The 19,992-nt window shown below is 35.2% G+C and overlaps 1 protein-coding gene and 1 pseudogene across 3 annotated transcripts in view; both read left to right on the top strand.

Moving 5' to 3' along the window:
* Positions 1–19,992, top strand: part of LOC145252615 (opsin-5-like) — a 1,137,249-nt gene that overhangs the window by 246,225 nt on the left and 871,032 nt on the right. The window lies entirely within an intron of this gene.
* On the top strand, positions 15,895–16,011 carry LOC145252879 (5S ribosomal RNA; annotated as a pseudogene).

Genomic DNA, 19,992 nt, shown 5'->3' with positions numbered 1-19,992 from the left:
TTCAATCTTCTTCGACTGTTCACGACCATTTCCTATTTTATCGTTCTATTTCATTAACCTAGGCTGTTTTTTTTTTTATTAACCGCCACCGCTTATCAAACTGCAAGGGTCACTCGAGGAGATCAAAGTTAATGCTTGTTGGGTAAATTATGTGACAACAACCTGATGATCGGTTATGGCGGACATTGGGTGGAGTTTGCTTATTAATGACGACAGCACAACAAGAACTTATTTATATTAGATGTGAAAATGACCATGTTATAGTCAACTGAAGTGTGACCTGTGTAGTCCACAGAAACTAGCGAGGACTACTGAAACTCTCTAGCTTTTTGTCCCTTCTCCTTTCAGACACTTTATTTTACTTAATTTTTTTTGCGACAATATGAATAATGAAACAGCAAAAGGAAGTTGTAACTACATGTTTTTATAAAATGGTTTCATCCCGAGATTTGTTCATTTGTACGATTTAAATTAAAGTTCATGGAGAAATATTACTTAAATTATTTTTTATTTTTAGCTTTTTAGAATAACATTCCTTTAAAAAAGGTAGTTGCAATTTCTTTTTCTGTACCTTTGAGTTAGACTTTGAGGTTACTAATGATCGTAAGGATTAGTTTAGTAGTTTCGTATTTTGTACGATGTTTTCGTATTTCGCAATATACGAACTAGAGTATACGAAATGTAATTAAAATGAGTAAAATGAATAGCATAATAATAATATTTAAATGAACGGATCTCATTTGAAAGATTTACGTGATAAAGGGAAAACGCAAACAAAAAATAAGCTTCAGATAATAAATTATCGGAAAAATAAAAGAAAATGAAATGAACGAATCACTTTCATAAGATTTCGATAAAAATAGTTTGAAAACAAGGAGACGCAAAAAAGTCGGCATTATTTATTTAATTTTAATAACTTTGGCCTCAAAAACTACTTAAATACATTTCTTTCCTATATTCATACATCGCAATAAAAACATACAGTCACAACTTCCTTTTTCGTTTCTGTTTTTCTTTCTATTATGCAAATTCTCGTTAAATGCGAAATAATTATCTGAAAAAGGAAATAAAAGAAAAACCGCAAAAAGTCGGGTTTTTTTTCGCAATTTAAAATTATCATGTGACGTCAGCATCAGTCAGTCATATTGGCTGTTCAACCTCCGAAAGGCGATATAGCCGGTAATTCTATTTTGTTGTAATGAAAAGGAGTGGCTTATTTAATTAGAATATTTTGCAATGTATACAATTAAGATTTTATAAAAATTGAATTTATCTTGGTATTAATTTTAAATTCAGGGGCATTTTTAACGATAGCCAACAGTAGTATTGATTTAAAATTATCAAATTCAGTAATATTCGGAAAAATTTGATAAAATCTTTTTATCAATATTTTTCTTTAGATTAAAAAAAATTATTGCACAATAAAAATAATTAAATTAATACAAAAAATCACTTTCTTTATTTTGAATTATTTAATAAAAATTTGATTTTTTATTTCATTACCAAACTTTTTAGTAAATTACCTAACAATTTAATGAACAAAAATATCGTAAAACACTGAATTTAACTTGAAAATGCTATGAAACAAAATAGCTTTTTAAATTATTTAATCAAGTAAAAAATGGAATTTTTACTTAATTAAATAATTCAAAATAAGAAACATGATTTATTTATTTTTCCTGTGCAGTAATTAATATTTGTTTAAATATATTAAACATTAAAAAAATATTGTTAATGGTTGTTTTTGTCAGAAAAAAGTCTACTGATATCGGCTTGCTACTACGAATTCGGAGTAGGGGTATTTGAGCGAGAAAACGTGAAAGTAGTTCAGGGAGACATCTCCTACAGGAGAAACACACATTACTTCCCCAAAGACAGGAATTTTCTGTCATCGTCTTTGTTTGTTGTTGTTTTTTGTTGTTTTTTCATAGTTGCTTATTTCAGAATTGCAATTTTCAACTTTGTAATAAGTATTAATTCTATACGTATTCCCTAGTTATTTCGTCTGCATCTGAATAAGTAACGTTAAATTTTGAAACTCCATGGAATAAAGAAAATTCTTTTGTTAGATTTCTTGGCTTAAAACTTTTGAATTTTGATTTTTCGTAATTTTGTTCGCATATAGATTAGTGTTTGGACGATTAATTGGGTCAGAATCGAAAATCGAAAAAAAAAAAGTCGGGACTTTTCGGGGTATTGGAATCGGCATCAGAATCAGGAAAAATTACAATTTTATAGTTAGATGTTTGGACATTTATAAAGAATCGGAATCGGTAATTGTATCGGAATTAGAAATGTAGAACAGAATCAGTAATTTTATCGGAATCGGGGATATATTGGAACGTATCATCACGAATATATACATATTTTTCAATTTGTCGGGCGGTCATTTTAATTTCTGTAGGTAAAACTTATGCAGAATGACAGCGACAGGTTGTTGTTCGGCCATATGCTTCTCGTGCGGTTTCTATCGGATCGTCAGGAGCAATTGTTGTTTCCGTTTTTTTGTTTTTTTTTTGCTTTGAGGCTTGGTGAAATTATAACTTTTTTTAATTGGCTATAAAGGTGGGTGCAGGAGGGTTAGGGGCGAATTATTTTAATTTTATTTTTATTTCAATTTTCTCATTGTATATATATATATATATATATATATATATATATATATATATATATATATATATGTATAATTTATATATATATGATTTATATATATATATGATTTATATATATATATATAATTTATATATATGTATAATTTATATATATATGATTTATATATATATATAATTTATATATATATAATTTGTATATATATGATATATATATAATTTATATATAAATATAATTTATATATATATATAATTCATTTATATATATAATCTATATATACATATATATAATTTATATATTCACATAATTTATATATATATATATATATATAATTCATAAATATATATGTGTGTGTGTGTGTGTATTGCATTTAATATGAAATATATGGAACAATAATTCTAATACGCATAATTACAGACTCCTCACAAATAAACGTGTTAATGAATTCATGAACCGCTTATAAGAATTTCTGGAATATTGTTCATTCAAATTTAGTTATGTGCAAATACTGAATACTTTGGATATATTTGGACATTTAGATTTTTCTTCCTTTAAATACGCCAATAGAAAATCTTAAGGACAACTGAAACAGCGTCGAACCCTTCTAAAATATTTTCCTTATGATAAAAAGAAAAATAATTCGATACCATCTAAAGAATTTACAAAACTTTAAATGTTTATTTATTTATTTATTTATGGGCATATATATATATATATATATATATATATATATATATATATATATATATATATATATATATATATATATATATATATGCCAATAAAACTTTCATACAGACGTACCGAATTTAAAAATTCTTTTTTCCCCTGAAAAGTGTTAGCCTCCCGATTGTCCTTATCTATATATGGTTCGTAACGAACAACGCCGTTTCACACAAACAGCCCGAAATAAGGGTTTTTGTGCTGTTTCGTGCAATTGTCGAAAAAGTTACCTGCCCATGTCAACGGAATTTAGCACTGTATGTATACGTTCGCGGTAACATCTTTCGGCGTACGGACAGGACTTGTGCTGCAATGGATAACGCGGATCAGACGATTCCAGGTTCGAATCCTGGCAAGTTCGTAATAATTTTAACCATCATTTTATCCAACGTTTACTCATTATCTTTACTCTTAGTTAGGGTATTTTTGATTTTTCAGTGATTTTATTTTGTGCATATGGGAATTTCCCATACTCCAAGTTCACGGGGTAAGCATTGATGGTAAGACGATGTTGAGTGTATTTGATGTTGAGTGTACTCGATTTTGTGTTTGACTTGGTGTAGTGTGTGCTGACGCGGCGCAACCGTGTGTTTATATCCAACAATAAACTTACTCAAAAAGTATATTGCAACACTACACACAAATAAACTTCATGCATTTTTTACTCACATTGTCATAACATGGAAGAAAGCCTTATAATTGATTTCTTCCTAAGTGCATTCAGAATTTGAAGACAAAAATTTATAGAGAAAGTATTCAAATATACCGCACATATACCATTATCTATTGATCCATCTATCTATCTATAGGGTAAGATGATAAAAAAGCACCAGCTTTATTTAAAAAAAATAATTCAGATAACTTTATTATGTAGTAGAGCTTGCATCTCATCTACTCAATGCAGACGCCTCCACTTTTAATCACTGCTTCGATATGGTCCGGAATTGAGAACATGCCTTTTCCACCAGTGCCGGCGAGAGCTCAGCGATGGCGGCGATCAGGTTGGCTTCGGTGATGTGGGAGATTATGTTCCTGATGTTCTCCCCGTATGACTAAACGAAATAGTCCAGCGAATTCAGGTCAGGGAAGGAGGGGATCCAGTGTGATAGGGGTACCAAGCCCTATCACTTCTTCTGAAGCCAAGCCTGCGTTTTTTTGGACTTGTGGGCCGGCTCCGAGTTCTGCTGTCACACCCTGGGATTTCCAGCTGTTATCTGATTGCACAAGAGGTCAGCACACTCGTCAGCACACTCGTCAGCACACTCGTCACCACACTCGTCAGCACATCGAGGTACACTTTGCTGTTGACTTTCAAGCCGACTTCGAAAATGTGAGGTTGCATGATGTGTCCCTCACTTGAAACCACACCAAAGATCATAACCATAGCCGGAAACTTAGTTTTACTCAGCCTAAGCACGCCTCTATTATTCGTGACAATCCAGCGTTGCATTTTAAGGCTGTTGGCAATGGTCCGGTTGTCACAACTTGGATCGGTAGAGAGCGTGAGTTGTACAGCGGCACATCTCCGATCTCACTCGTTTAACATTATCACTTTTAGAGATGACAGAAGGCTCCTATCCCTCTTGGGATTTGTACACAACTGGCCAAATAAGAGATGATCTGCAACAAATAAAGAAAACCGGTTGTCATCAAACGGAAATGGATCATGTCGTCTTTTCTAAAGCGACAATTTTATTTTGTTTACACACTACCGATGTTGATGATTCGCGAGGTAAAATAATGTACCAGAAATTTAAATATGACAAGCTGCTTCTTTCTCATATATCCGCATAACGGGTATACATTTATTGGAAACGACAATCAAGATTTGTCGGTCAAATCCTATCGATATTTTAAGCGTCGATCTTTAGATGGACAAAAGCCGGGCAACAGATTTCATCAATCGATTTCAGATTGCAGATATTTCATTCAGAGATAAGGTAATAAAAAACAAAGCCATATTTAAAATAAATTACCATACATAATACTAATAACAATAACAATGACAATAAAACAACAACAAAAAATCATCACAACAAGCACAACAGTGTCTTTTTATTCGTCAGTCCTGTAACTGAATTTATAAGCCTTCACACGAAAATTGTTTTGCCATTTCAATAATCAAATCCCAAGGACGATCTTTTGAAGTGGTTGGTTGAACCTTTATTTAATCTTGCTTCAGCCATGTCCACTTTTACGAAGTGCTTTCAATAAGTTTCCAGACTTTTTTTTTGTACAGGTATTTAAAATTGTTTTAGATTCTTGAAAATTCAGTATGTTATTGCTATACATCTTATGAGATGACTGACCAGTTTTTATGATTTCAGGTTTAAATTACCAGCTACAAAACGAATCGTAATACACCATACTAAAGCCTAATTGTCACAGCTGGTGAATTAAAAAAAATCAATTTGGACATGGGGACACCTTAGAAAAGCTATATGCAATAAAATTTAGTTTTAAACTTGCAAACTAAAAAATGCAACAAAACGTATGGAATGCTTCAGACTGCTTTTGTACCATCTTGCATGAATTTAGTATATGCTTTTGAGTGTCATAAGATATTCAAGGAAGGCAGGAAGTCTGCGAGGGATTATGAGAGGTGTGGGAGCAGTAACCAAGCTAGAAGACCAGAGTACCAGAGTTTATTCCCTCCTCCAGATTCATGCGTAAGGACTGTCTATAAAGGCAATACGTATACAGTTTGATGTCAGTGTGGGAACTGTGCACAATTATTCATGAGGAACTGAAGATGTGGAAGATTGGCGCGAATAAACTCCATCCTTGTCACAGACTATTTGATCAAGTTGAGCATGAAGACAGCACTTTACCCTTCATATAGTTCATATCTTGCTACCTGTGATATTTGGTTATTTCCTAAGCTCAAGGATAACCTTAGAGTCTGTTGTTATGAGGCATTATGAGAGGATAAAAAAAGCCTGTGACGAGGCTAATTTACACGCCTACACAAGAAGGCTTCCATGGGGAATTACAGAAGTTGTTGGAAAGTACAACAAATGGATTGCAACCGGAGGATATGACTTCGAAGGGGACTAGAGTTTCATGTGTCTGCTATTAATAAAAGTGCCTATACAAAAAAAAATGCTGGAAACTAATTGAATACACACACAAACACAAACACACACAAACACACACATACACACACACATATATATATAAACACGCACCCCCCCACACACGCACACACACACACACACACACACACACACACACACATATATATATATATATATATATTTATACTTTGGCAACAAATCATTATTTATACATGTCTGATTAAATACGACTGAGTTTGTCTTTTTCAAATTTTGTTTGCAATCTTTTCTTTTTGCCTAGCGTGTTTTTTGTTTCAGCTGGTAGATCATATAGTATGGCGCCCAATGATTTTGTTTAGCCATATTCTCTAGCACTTTCCATCGGTACTTCCAGTCATCTTCAGGAGTGGTTGTTGTTGTTGTTGTTGTTGTTGTTGTTGTTTATCGAGGCTTCGGAGTATTTATAGTAAATTTTACTTTATATTGCTCATATAGTAAGGGTTTAAGGTAGGTAGGGGTGAATTATTTACAATGAATTTAAATGTTATATAAAATAAAATAGAATTAACCATAAATACTGGCATTAAACTGTGCACTTATTTTCTCTATAAACAAACGGCGGTCCTTATTCATGATATTTTTATTTGGATAATCAACTCTGGTGTTCTGGCTTCCTTACTCCTCCCACACCTCTCGTAATCCCTCACAGATTCCCTACCTTTTTAGAATCTCACATGCCACTCAAAAACAGATGCTCTGGTTATGCAAGGTGGTCCAAGAAAAGTCTGAAGCATTCCATACGTTTCCGTGGCATTTTTTCACAGTTTAAAGCAGACTTTTTTATTTATTTTTTTTGCATATCGTTTTTCTAAATTGATCTCGCGTCCAGATTGCATTTTTGAAATACACCAACTGTGACAATCAGGCTTTAGAAGGGTGGATTCCAATTCCTGCTGTAGCTGTTGAGTTGAACCTGAAAGCATAAGAATTTGTCAGTCATCTCATAAGACGCATAGCAATAATATATTGAATTTTCAAGAGTCTACGACAATTTTAAATGCCTGTGCAAAACAATCTAGTACCTAGAAGACACTTGGTACCAATGTTTATTCAGTTCGAACGGTACCGAACTGCCAAAATAACCCGTGGTTCGTAATAGGATAATCTTGCACTTTTTCTAATACCTAAAAGAGGGGTGGGGAGGTGTTTAGTTCTCTTTCACTCTTAGACACAAGGTCGGAAAGTACGATTGAGAAGTCAGCGCCCCCGAGGAGGGGTACTCTGACCTGTAAAAAGTGCATGGACTGCCCCGTCGTCATTCTCCGGTAAGGGCACCCCAGGCGATTAGCAATAAACTAACCCCTTCTGAAAGAGAAGAAGGCGAAGCCCCGTCGACAATCCGCGGTAAGGGCGTTACAGGCGATTAGCAATAAACTAACCCCTTCTGAAAGAGAAGAAGGCGAAGCCCCGTCGACATTCCGCGGTAAGGGCGTTACAGGCGATTAGCAATAAACTAACCCCTTCTGAAAGAGAAGAAGGCGAAGCCCCGTCGACATTCCGCGGTAAGGGCGTTACAGGCGATTAGCAATAAACTAACCCCTTCTGAAAGAGAAGGCGAAGCCCCGTCGACATTCCGCGGTAAGGGTGTTACAGGCGATTAGCAATAAAGTAACACCTTCTCAAAGAAAAGAAAAGCAAAGCATGGGAGAGTGGACCTCCTAGAATTGTACAGAAGATAAAAATCCCTCGCCGGCTTTCTTTACTTAATAGCTCAAGAAATTTATTAAAAGAAGGAAAAAAAATCATTAAAGTTCTTTCTTTCCTTTTTTCTTTTCCTTTCATTTTTTTTCTTTTTTAAATTGAAGTATTCTTATTACTTTCGGACATGGAAGAGTTCTCGTGAGTTTAACAAGAGCAGCGAGTTTTTGGGCATAATAAAACAGAGGCAGAGGATTTTACTTGCAAAAACAACAACCAAAAAAAAAGACAAGCAAATAAACTGTTTCGTTCTATGACAATGGATTTTGTATGGCCCGAAATTAATTAAAAATGTTTCAGCAAGAAAACAAAAGAAAGGAAGGAAATAGAATTTTCAATGGATTTTTCTTCTTTTAATAATAAGTTTTGCATCTTAACGTGTTCCAAAAGCAGTTTTGCTTGTTTATTAAAAGTTGTTCCTATTTACAATGCCTCCACACGGGACAGAGTTAGACACCAGGGTTGTTTTTTAATGTGGAGAAAAGGAACAAAAATAAAAATTGTCTCAGTCGTGAAGGATTTCTCCTCCACTGACAGAGAACAAGAAATTGAAGTGTAGATCTGAAGAACAGATACTACACTTTGATCTTGACCCGAAGGCCAGTTGGTAAAAAGTTGTTAAATGCAAATTCAAAATGAATAAAACAATTGAACGCTGACTTAAAAAAAAAACTTCGCTTTGTTTATAAATCAAAGTACTTTTTGACGTGATCCCATCTTCATCAGGATAGACACAATTTTTAAAAATCTGATTTATCCTGAGAAGACGAGATTACGTCGAAAGGTATTTTCATTTATAATCAAACACATGTTTATTTTTTATTTTATTTTTTTTAATCTGCGTTTAATTGTCTTACTAAACTTATATTTTGAATTTGCATTTAACAACGCTTTTATCACGGAGAAAACAAACCCTTATATTACTTTTACGCGTGACCACGCGAATATCGCAAGCTGGACATTTGAAAATCACTGTCGATAATACCAATCGGGTCTTGTTTTTCAGTGGCATCATGCTAAGAAGGATGAATAAGATTTAAAAAAAATGTGTGTTTCCTGATGAAGATGAGATTATGTCGAAAAGTACTTTGATTTATTAACAAAAATATTTCTTTATTTAAAAGAAAATCTGCGCTGAGTTGGCTTATAATATCTATCTATCTATCTATCTATCTATCTATCTACCTATCTCCCTCTCTCTATATATATGTATGTGCATATATATATATATATATATATATATATATATATATATATATATATATATATACATACATATTGAGTAAAAAGAGTAATAATTGTGAAATATAAATCAGTTTCAACAGGAAAAACAAACAAAATCAACTTGGGTGTACGATCGTTTCGGAAACGATGTTCATTTTATTAGAATTCGCATTAATTATTGAAAATAATTGACCAAGGGTTTGACTTGGAACATAATCCCTTCATCAGCAAAAAAATAGTAAGTACCTGCTTCCTTTCTTGAATAAATTCTGTCTACAAATATATCAAGAAAACCTTTGCCAACAATAGAATCTTCCGCTTCGTACAATATAATGATAATGCTGATCTACATAGAATCATTGTCATCCAATTATTTCGTCTTGTCTGTGTCTTGCCACTCCTGAACAACTTCACAGCAAAACAAAACACCAAGAAATAAAATAAATCAAATCTTAAGACGTGCATTTCTCACGATGATAATTGATTGCCTCGTATCGTTAACAAAATATTTTCACAGTTTCTTGCTAACGCATTAATCGTTAAAGTCAGTTTCCTGTGATTATCACGCCAACCAACGTGATTTAACTACATGATAATTTTGTAGGACGAGAGACGAAGGGAGAAACTCCATTTATCATTCAAGCAAACGAGTTTGGCATTTGACACGTCTTCTTGTCTACGATTTTATCTAAACCTACAACTCGCCTTCACTTCCGGTTGTAACGAAAGTAGTTGCATTTTGACGTATATCTTCAATAACACTTACAGGTAAAAGTGTACGACATTCAATTGTCAGGTAACCAAATCTTTAATTTGAAAATATGGTATTTTTCAGATTAGGCCCACCTTCACAATTTTCTTTTAAATGGCTACTTTTAAGGTTTCCGACAACGCTGAATACGAAAATCGCATTGAAAATTTGCGGAAAAAAGTAGTTATCGAGATATAAAAAGTTGTATTTTGCATTGTATTCTTTGGCAGCCATCTTTTTTTATGTGTGTGTAGGGTCAGTCATAGATGAGTGGATTTGTTTATGGCGCAGTACGCGCGTAAAAAGGATGGTCGCGAAAGAATAAAATGCATAATACAACTTTTTATATCTCGATAACTACTCATTTCTGCAAAATTGCAATGCGATTATCGTATTCAGCGTAGTCGAAAACCTTTAAAAGTAGTTATTTAAAAGAAAATTTTGGAGGTGGACTTAATCTGAAAATTTGCCGAAAATATAATTAATATTTGGGATATTCTTTTTTTATTAATGTAGTCCTTAAGCCATCGTAGCGTAACGGATAACGTGCTAAATAATAATCCCTTATATGTGGCAATCTATCTATCTTCTTTACTCATATAAATTCGTTTTTCTTTTGTGGGTATTGATATTCATATTAAAACCCCTCTTTTCTATTTATTTAAAAAGAAAATACAATTTTCTTATATATGGGTTATGGAATTGCATTCACTAGCAAAAGAGCTAGCTAATTAATTTTAATTAATTCCTTATTAGTTTTTTCGGTTTTCTTATGGGATGATCATCTATAGTTAACTATTACGTGTAATTATATTCCTGAAGGTATTCTGCGTGATTTATACTTGCGTAATATTTGCGTAAAAAGCTTAATGTAAACACAAATTGTTTCGATATATATTATATGTACATATATATTTTTGTTTAATCTATAAAAGTTAAATTGTCTGTGTGTATGTGTGTCTGTGTGTGTACATTTTCCTACACATAACTGTCAATTTTGCAGTTTACAGACTCGAAACTTGATATACAGGGTACGGAGATTTGGGGAAATCTTTGGAATTCGTGTTCAGCCAGAAATTTGGTTGTTAAGGGGTCAAATATCAACGATTTGACCTTTGAGAACTCTACCAAACTCCTCAGCCAATTTTGGGTATAAACACTTGAAATTTTAGGTATAGGTTCGTTGGAAAGGGATCAAACTTAATAACTTGGTGTAAGCCCAAAACAATAAACGGTAAGGTGTCATAATAGGGGTCAAAGTTAAAAAAAATTAACCGCTTTTTTATGCTCAACATACAAATACAAACACCGGACAACGCCGGGCTGAAATAGAAACTTCAACCCTGAGTCTGAATGATACTAAGATTAAAATTACGAATTACTTGAGACTTCTATTCAATCATAGCTGATAGAATGAGAACAAGTTACCACCGCGGATTAAATAATGAATTTTGTTCGAAATTCCGTCCGAATTTCTGTATACGACATAGAGATTCCCGACTTCGACAAAATGCATCTGACAAAGGTCGGAGATTGCATCGGCCGAAATTTTGTAAAAATAATATTATAATATCGAGGATGAGAGCAGCACTGTGATGATTTGTTGATATCATATTTGGCGATAGTCAAGATTGTATACGTCTTTGACTTCCGGTTTCTGTTATCCATTTTGTTGGATAATTAGACCGGAACAAGCAAACAAGTGGGACGTTTTTAATATAAAGAAAGAAGGCGGCGGTGGGGGGGGGTTCACGTTATCTGAGAAGATAATCATGACTATATCTTTCTTGTCACTGTCAACCCATTTGCGATACAGAAAAACCGAAAGTAAAAATAGCAGAAAATCTTGACTATGTATACATTTTTTTTTTGCGGACTCTTTTTTTTTTTACATAGGCATCACCACTTATCAAGGCCAAGAGGTAACTCGAGGATAAGAGTTAAAGAGTGTAAAGTACAAATTGGGCAATATAGTAATCGTTAGTAATGGAAATTCGGTAAATTTAACTAATATGGAACGGTTCATCAAAAAAACTTGTTTACGTTAGACTTGAAGACAACCATATTGTAGTCAGCTGGAAAGCAGGAAAACAGAAGATAATTACACAGGCGTGCAGTTCTAAGAAAGAAGCTTTGTCAATGAAATCTACGATTAGGCTTAGGCACAGATAAAGAGTGGGGGAGATTAGTGATAGTGTTTTCTGCTAGACGGGTGTTTCTTATAGAAGTCTGGCGATGGGGACCATAGATTGGAGCTCAGCCGAGCACTTGTCATGAAAATAACGATAAAGTAGAGACAAACTCGCAACATCTCTTCTATGAGAAAGAGGTTGCAGGGAAGAGAAAAGGAATCCCCTACGAGGCTACGAAGTCTATTTTGAACTCTATCAAGGCAGGATAAGTACTTTTTAACAGCCCCTGTCCAGATGTGGCAACAGTACTCTATTCTTGGACGTACCTGGCTGTGATATAGATAGAGAATTGCATCAGTAGTGAGATATCTACTGGTTCGATAGAAGGATCCCACCATTTTTCTAGCAGCCTTGGCAACGGATTTAATGTATGTGTTCCATTTCAGATCAGGAGTAAAAGTCAAGCCCAGAAGCTTGTCAAAACATGAGGCCTCCCCAAGACGAGAGCCATTCATTTCAATTGGTGCCAGATGGGGATAGGAGCGTTTATTATATAAAGATAAAAGCTTGGTTTTAGATGCATTAAAAGTAACCAGCCACTCCTTTCCCCATTGTAACACATGTTCAAGATCAGGGGAGAGAGAACCAGAGAGAACTTGGTCGTTTACGGTCTTAGATGTGTTACCATAAATGGTAGTGTATATCAGCATAGATGGTAGTGCCATCAGAAAAAATGTCTACGAATGATGTAAGGATGTGATTTGGAAGATCATTAATGTAGATCAGGAAGAGAGTTGGGATTCCAGCATTAATACTGAGAGCTTCTGATGTCTACCTATCAACACTACTCTTATGAACCTATCAGAGAGAAATGATTTAAGAATTGAGAATACATTTCCTATATACCGTAGCTGGAGACCTTGTGAAGTAAACCTTTATACCATATTCTATGATAAGGCCTTTGATATGTCAACAGCAATTGCCCTAGAAAGGTAGCCTCCGTCGAGAAATTCGCTAATCCTATGAGGTATAACTCTTAGCACATCTACTGTAGATCTAGCAGAACGGAAACTATATTGCGTGTCACTAAGAAGGTTATTTTTCTGAGATGGTTGATTACTTCTATATTTAACACAAATTCCAGAAACTTACTCATGACGCACAGGAGACGTATTTGCCTGTACTGAGAGGGAGATGGGCGATCACCTGAATTCTTAAATACGAGGCATACCGATGGGATTTTCCCGGACGGGAAACAATTCTCCTTAAGACAACGTTTAAACAGTTTTGTACAGATGGGCGCTAGTTCTGGTTGAAGTCTTTTGAATACTATAATTGGAATACTGTCAGGGCTGGTTTCTTTACTGGAATCAAGGTTTTTGATTAGCTTGGCAACATCACGTACAGATATTTGTATATCATATACCATGTTTTTTGATACAGGAGGAAATATTGGAGGTTGGCAGCCTTGTTCGCAAAGGGTAGAATTAGCTTCAAAGTTCTAGGCAAAGAGTTTGGCTTTGTTTAATGCTGACGAGATGACCTCAGGTCCATTTATGAGAGTTGGGATAGAAAACACGCTTCTGTTCAGGATTCTGTTTGCTATTTGCCAAAACTGGTGGGAACCAAGCCGCTGCTCAGCTACTTTGGATTTGACGGACTGAGCATACAACTTTCTTGCATTCTTTATTACTTTTTATAGTGGTTGTACAGACTGTTATCCTCATCTTCATATCTGTAATTGTTTCACAATGTTTCAGGCAACTCATCCTCTGGCCTTCCTCAGGTGATTTATTGCAGCGGAACAAGGCTGCTGAGTCTTGTAACTGTTTCTCTAGTAATTACTGTCTTCCATAGTTGTTTTCTCACTACGTTTTGGCCAATTAATCCCGTGGTGTGCTCTGGGTAAGATTGAAACCGTTATCTTCAGACAATGCTCACCTGAAACTATAGCGAGTCAACACCTCTATCTACTGTAGTTTCAATCCTACCCAAGCAGGCGAAAGGATTAGTTGGCCAAAAAGTGGTGGGACAACAGCAACTATAGAAGGCAGTAATTACTAGGGATACAATTACAAGAGTCAGAATTCCTATCCCGTCGCGCTTAATCACCCGAAGAAGACCAGAGGATGGGTTGATCGAAACGTGACGAAAAACAATAACTATGAAGATGAGGATAACAAAAGTCCACAAAAGAAGGAATAAATACACAACTTATGGAACCTCATCTCCAAAGATAAAAAAATAAAAAAATAAAATTAATATATAATCTTGACTATAACCTCATATTTTGCTGTCGATATTTTTGTTGATGTTTTGAAGGATAATTAAATTCCTTATTAGCGCCTCCTTCCTATAAGATCGGATAGGTAATTTTCCCTTAGAAAGATCACCCATATTTTTTGGACGTGAACAGATAATTTTTTTTAACTTATGAAACAGTTATTTGCGTACACATGTTTCGTCATTACTCCTCCGATTTCCTAGGAAGGTGACGCTAATACTGAATTTAATTATCGTTAAAAAATCAACAGCAACAAAAAAAAAAAAATCACATAACTGTAAAGCGATAAAACTAGCATGTAGTTTCAGCCGGGACCCATAGCGTAACGGCATACACACTCAGTCATAGTAGCCATGGTTCAAGGTTCGAACCTAGAACAGTCAAGCTACGACAAAACAGATGCACTTAGAAAACTAATAGTCAATGATGTCTTGTGATAGATAAACGATTATGCTGCCCCTCAAAATGCGACCGTTTATAGAAAGATGCAACAGCTAAAAAAGAAATGACCTAAAATATGATGTTTTTTCTTCGATTTTTTTATTCATTGAAGGTACTTCTAACACGATCACAATGCTGCAACACTGCGACGATGCGACAGGTGTTGAGCTTGACAGATAGTACGGAACCTATTAAGTTAAAAATTCTTCTTCTGCTGCCTGTCCAAGAAAGAAAAGCTTGCGGTGGGAATACCAGCGAGATGCAGCAATAGTGATCTAAGCACGGAAGAATGGTATCTCCATACAGATCTGCTAAAAACAGCCTATCCTGCCTTGACAGAGTACAAAATAGACTTCGTGGCTTAGTGGGGGATGCCCTTTTCTCTACCCTGCAACCTCTCTCCCACAGAAGAGACGTTGCAAGCCTATCCTTGTTTTATCGTTATTTCCATGGCAGATGCTTGTCTGAACTCCAATCTTTCACGAAAAACACCCGTCTGGCTGAATCCACTGTGAAAAATTTCCTCCACTCTGTATCTGTGCCTAAATCAAAACGCGGATTCCATGAACAAAGCTTCTTTCTTAGAACTGCACGCCTGTGGAACTCCGTTCCGTCTGCCTGCTTCCCACCGATCTACAACTTGGATGTCTTCGGGTCCAACGTTGACAAGTTCCTGGTGAACCGCCCCCTTAAGCAAACACTTCACCAAACCTCCACACTAACGTAAGGTACTTGCAATAACCCTTATCCCTGAGTGGTTTCCGGGCCTTGATAAGTGGTGATCACTGTGTAAAAAAAAAAAAAAATATATACGACCAGGTGCGAGAAGTATCTTTTCTCGCTACGGGACCCTACCTAATTGCAGAAGACTTAGAAACCTCTTTTATATAATTAGTTTACTTTATTTAGACTAAGAAGTACGGCACAATCACGTTGACACACCGGTTCTCGTCAGATCACTGAAGTTAAGCAACGTTGAGCCTGGCCAGTACCAGATGGGTGACCGTTTGGGAAAGCTAGGCGCTGTATGTGCCTTCTTGGAACGTGGGGCCAGCACTCTCACCCCGTAAAAAGAACTCAGTCATCTACAAAGTTGTAACTGGCTTATACCCCTCCAGGGGCTAAAGGGCTATAGACGGATTTAGACTGAGAATGTAAGATCAGGTGGGTTAAATGTTGGACTCTCGCAAAAGAGTTCTAGCGATCATCACAAACGGTGTTTTCAAAAAGATTTCTTATTGTGATTAATGAAAATGAGCTTTGTTGTGGTAGGATTACATGTGGCCCTAGTCTAATTTTTGTTCACTTACATACTCTTATAACTAGTTGGTACTGGCAGGGTTTCAACTTATTTGAAGTAGTAAAATGTTAACCTTAATGAGCGTACTAAATTCTGATTTCAAAATATGGTAGACTCAAAAAGATGAATGATCCTTTCCATGTTAGCCTGAGGAGCTCACGTTTGATTCTAATTGTACGGAACAGAGATTTACCAAACGAGAGTGGAACTGGCAACTTACCACAGAATTAAAAATAAATTAGAAATCCGAGATAAGCACTTTCTAAGAATCATGAATGGTGCTGTGTGGCAGCAACGACGTCCTTATTTCAAACCTATCTTCATAGCAGTATCTGGAAATATGTATAAATAAATAAATAATAATAATAATAATAATAATAATAATAATAATAATAATAATATTTATTTGCAAATATTATCGAAAGAGGTGGAGAGTGCTGGAAATCTAGGAGGACTTGAATTCACTCAGCGTCCAGGGAACACCACAGGTTGTTTTCAAGGATAGACCTTTTATGACCAGTGTGAAAGATCCTTGGGAACCAATAATAATAATAATAATAATAATAATAATGATAATAATAATAATAATAACAATAATAATAATAATAATACACCCCCCATCATGCATTCCCCCCATTGTTTCATGACCGATCCTCCCCCCCCCAAAAAAAATGATACCAAAGGGCCGAAAATGGTCAATAAGGACTGAAAGACCGAGGAGCGAGCGCCAACCAGACCTCGGCTGGACAAGCGCAAAGAGAACTGTGACCTTGGGGAGGCTGAGTGCCACTCAAATTCCAGTATAAACCAATGACCACTACCAGCGAGAAATCAATGGTAAGCGGCTGTTGCGATGATGCAAATTCATTTGCAAATGCTATCGAAGGAGGTGGAGAGGGCTGGACGTCTGGGGAGACTTGTTGTCACTCAGCTTCCAGAGAATACCACAGGTTTCCAATCAGATCGTTTGTTGACTTGTGTGAAAGCTCCAATAATAATAATAATAATAATAATAATAATAATAATAATAACCTGGAAAACTAGGTGAAATGAAAATATGAGGAGACTTGTTGTGACCTATATTTCATGGATTACTCCCGGTTATTATCTATGAGTAATTTAAAATAATGTCCTGTGTGATAGTTGGTTGGTTGTTTTTGTTTTACGGCATATCAACCTTTTTCAGGTTATTTAATGCCGAATCTAGTTATTTTGAGGAACGATTTTTAATGGAGTATATATTTTTTTTTAAAGTCAGATTCTATTTAACCCATAGTTGGGAGCCTAACAGGTACTACTACTCCGGGTCAGAGTGGACCTGGGAGCAATGGCAATTAAAGGGTGGCTCCACATTCCCCAAGGACCGCAAGGTGAGGCCTCACCATCGGATATAGTTTTAGGTCATATCCAGGACCTGTCCTGTGTGAGAAATCCTAGTTACTACTACTACTACTACTACTACTAAAATACTACTAATAATAAATCATAATAAATAATAATAATAATATCTGAAAAGAGCACACAGTAAGAGAATCCGTACGAGGCTTATTACGACACAAATTATTAAGAACCTCAATGGCTTCTACCAGCGGGAACTTAGTACAAAACGACTGTTTCGAGAAATTGAGGTGATCTGCAAAGCTGACCAATACTACCGAGGACTGCTGATGATCTCGGGAGACTTCTCGTCACTCAGACTCCAGGAAACACAACTGGATGTTGCCATTAGGGAGTCACTGGTAACGAATACGGCGAAGACTCCAAGTGAATAGCACAATTTATAATAAGGAGTATAATATTTTTAATGGTTCAACAAAATATTTTGCGAAAATAATTGCGTCTTGCAATGTTTGTATTTTTTAAATTTTCATTTCTATTTCGCTGAGGAATGGTGAATTTTCTTCGAAGGATTTCTTTTCTTAAAGAATCTGTTCATTAAAACCGGGTTTAAATCAATTCCGATTTGAGAAAATCATTGCAATTGAAAGATTTGTTTTGAAATATCAAAATAAAATAAATAGATATTCTATATAATTTATTTTTAAATTTATAAAAATACGTGATTAAACATTTTTTTTTGTTTAATAAATTTTCAACAACTTTGGGTCATTTCGAGGTCATATTTATTCCACAAAACCGCAATGTCATAATACCGACTTAATTACGTATTTCTGTAGTACTGTAATACAGGTTTCCAACTGTAAAACATATCATAATGCCGATTTTATACGATAAAAACAAATTGATAACATAAGAGTTTTCTCTTGATACAAATTTAATGACATTATATTCAAATATTTTACTACCGAAGTAATACAATAATACCGACATATCCTAATAACAATTTAATACCGTAATACCACAATACCTAATGCCGATTTAATGCTATAATATCACAACACCATGAAAGCAAAATACCATAATACCAATTTAATGCAGTTATATAAAAAACCGTAATACTAATGCAATACAATAATACCAACAAGAGCGTAATAATAATGTAATGCCGTAATACCAGAACACAATAATGCCGATATATTTGTAATATCCCAATGCCATAGCACAAATTTCATACCAGAAGAGTAAAATACCATAATACCAATTCAGTACCAGTATATAAAATTATCGTAATACTGATTTAATATCATAATTCCACAATATCGTTATAACGATATAAATACCGTAATGCCACAGTGTTATAATACACATTTATTGTCGCAATACCACCATACTATAACATCAATTTAATACTGTACTGTCACAACACCGTAATACGGCATAATCGCATTGACAAACTGGTTCTCGCCCGATTACCGAAGATAAGGAATGCTGAGCCTGGTTAGTACCAGTTCTCTCTGATTTTCTCTCCTCTGATCTTGAGCAAGTGGTACAATGAGGAAAGAGGTGGCTTGTTACTTTTAATGCATCTAAAACCAAGCTTATATCTTTACATCACCATTACAGTGTTTAGAAAGAGACAGATGGGTGACATTTGTGAATTCTTGGCGCTTCGTCTTAGAAAGAGTCTTAGTGAGAGACAGTGTCATAATGCACATTTATTGTCGCAATACCACCATACTAGAACATCAATTTAATACTGTACTGTCACAACACCGTAATACGGCATAATCGCATTGACAAACTGGTTCTCGCCCGATTACCGAAGATAAGGAATGCTGAGCCTGGTTAGTACCAGTTCTCTCTGATTCTCTCTCCTCTGATCTTGAGCAAGTGGTACAATGAGGAAAGAGGTGGCTTGTTACTTTTAATGCATCTAAAACCAAGCTTTTATCTTTATATCATCAACGCTCTGATCCCCATCTGGCGTCAATTGAAATAAATGGCTCTCGTCTTGGAGAGGCATCATGTTTTGACAAGCTTCTGGGCTTGACCTTTACTCCTAATCTTAAATGGAACACATACATTAAATCCGTTGCCAATTCTGCTGGAAAAATGGTTGGATCCTTCTATCGATCCAGTAGATATCCCACTGCTGATGCAATTCTCTATCTATATAAGAGCCAGGTACGTCCAAGGATGGAGTACTGTTGCAACATCTGAGCAGGAGCTGCTATAAAGGACTTGTCTTGCCTTGATAGAGTTCAAAATAGACTTCGTAGCCTCGTAGGATATATCCTTTTCTCTTCCCTGCAACTTCTTTCTCACAGAAGAGATGTTGCGAGTTTGTCTCTACTTTATCGTTATTTCATGGC

The sequence above is a fragment of the Euprymna scolopes genome, chromosome 29 (assembly GCF_053919585.1).
Source record: "Euprymna scolopes isolate OS-2025 chromosome 29, ASM5391958v1, whole genome shotgun sequence".
Taxonomy (NCBI): Eukaryota; Metazoa; Mollusca; class Cephalopoda; order Sepiida; family Sepiolidae; genus Euprymna; species Euprymna scolopes.
The sequence above is the reverse complement of the archived record's forward strand: the minus strand, read 5'-3'. Positions and strand labels throughout refer to the sequence as shown.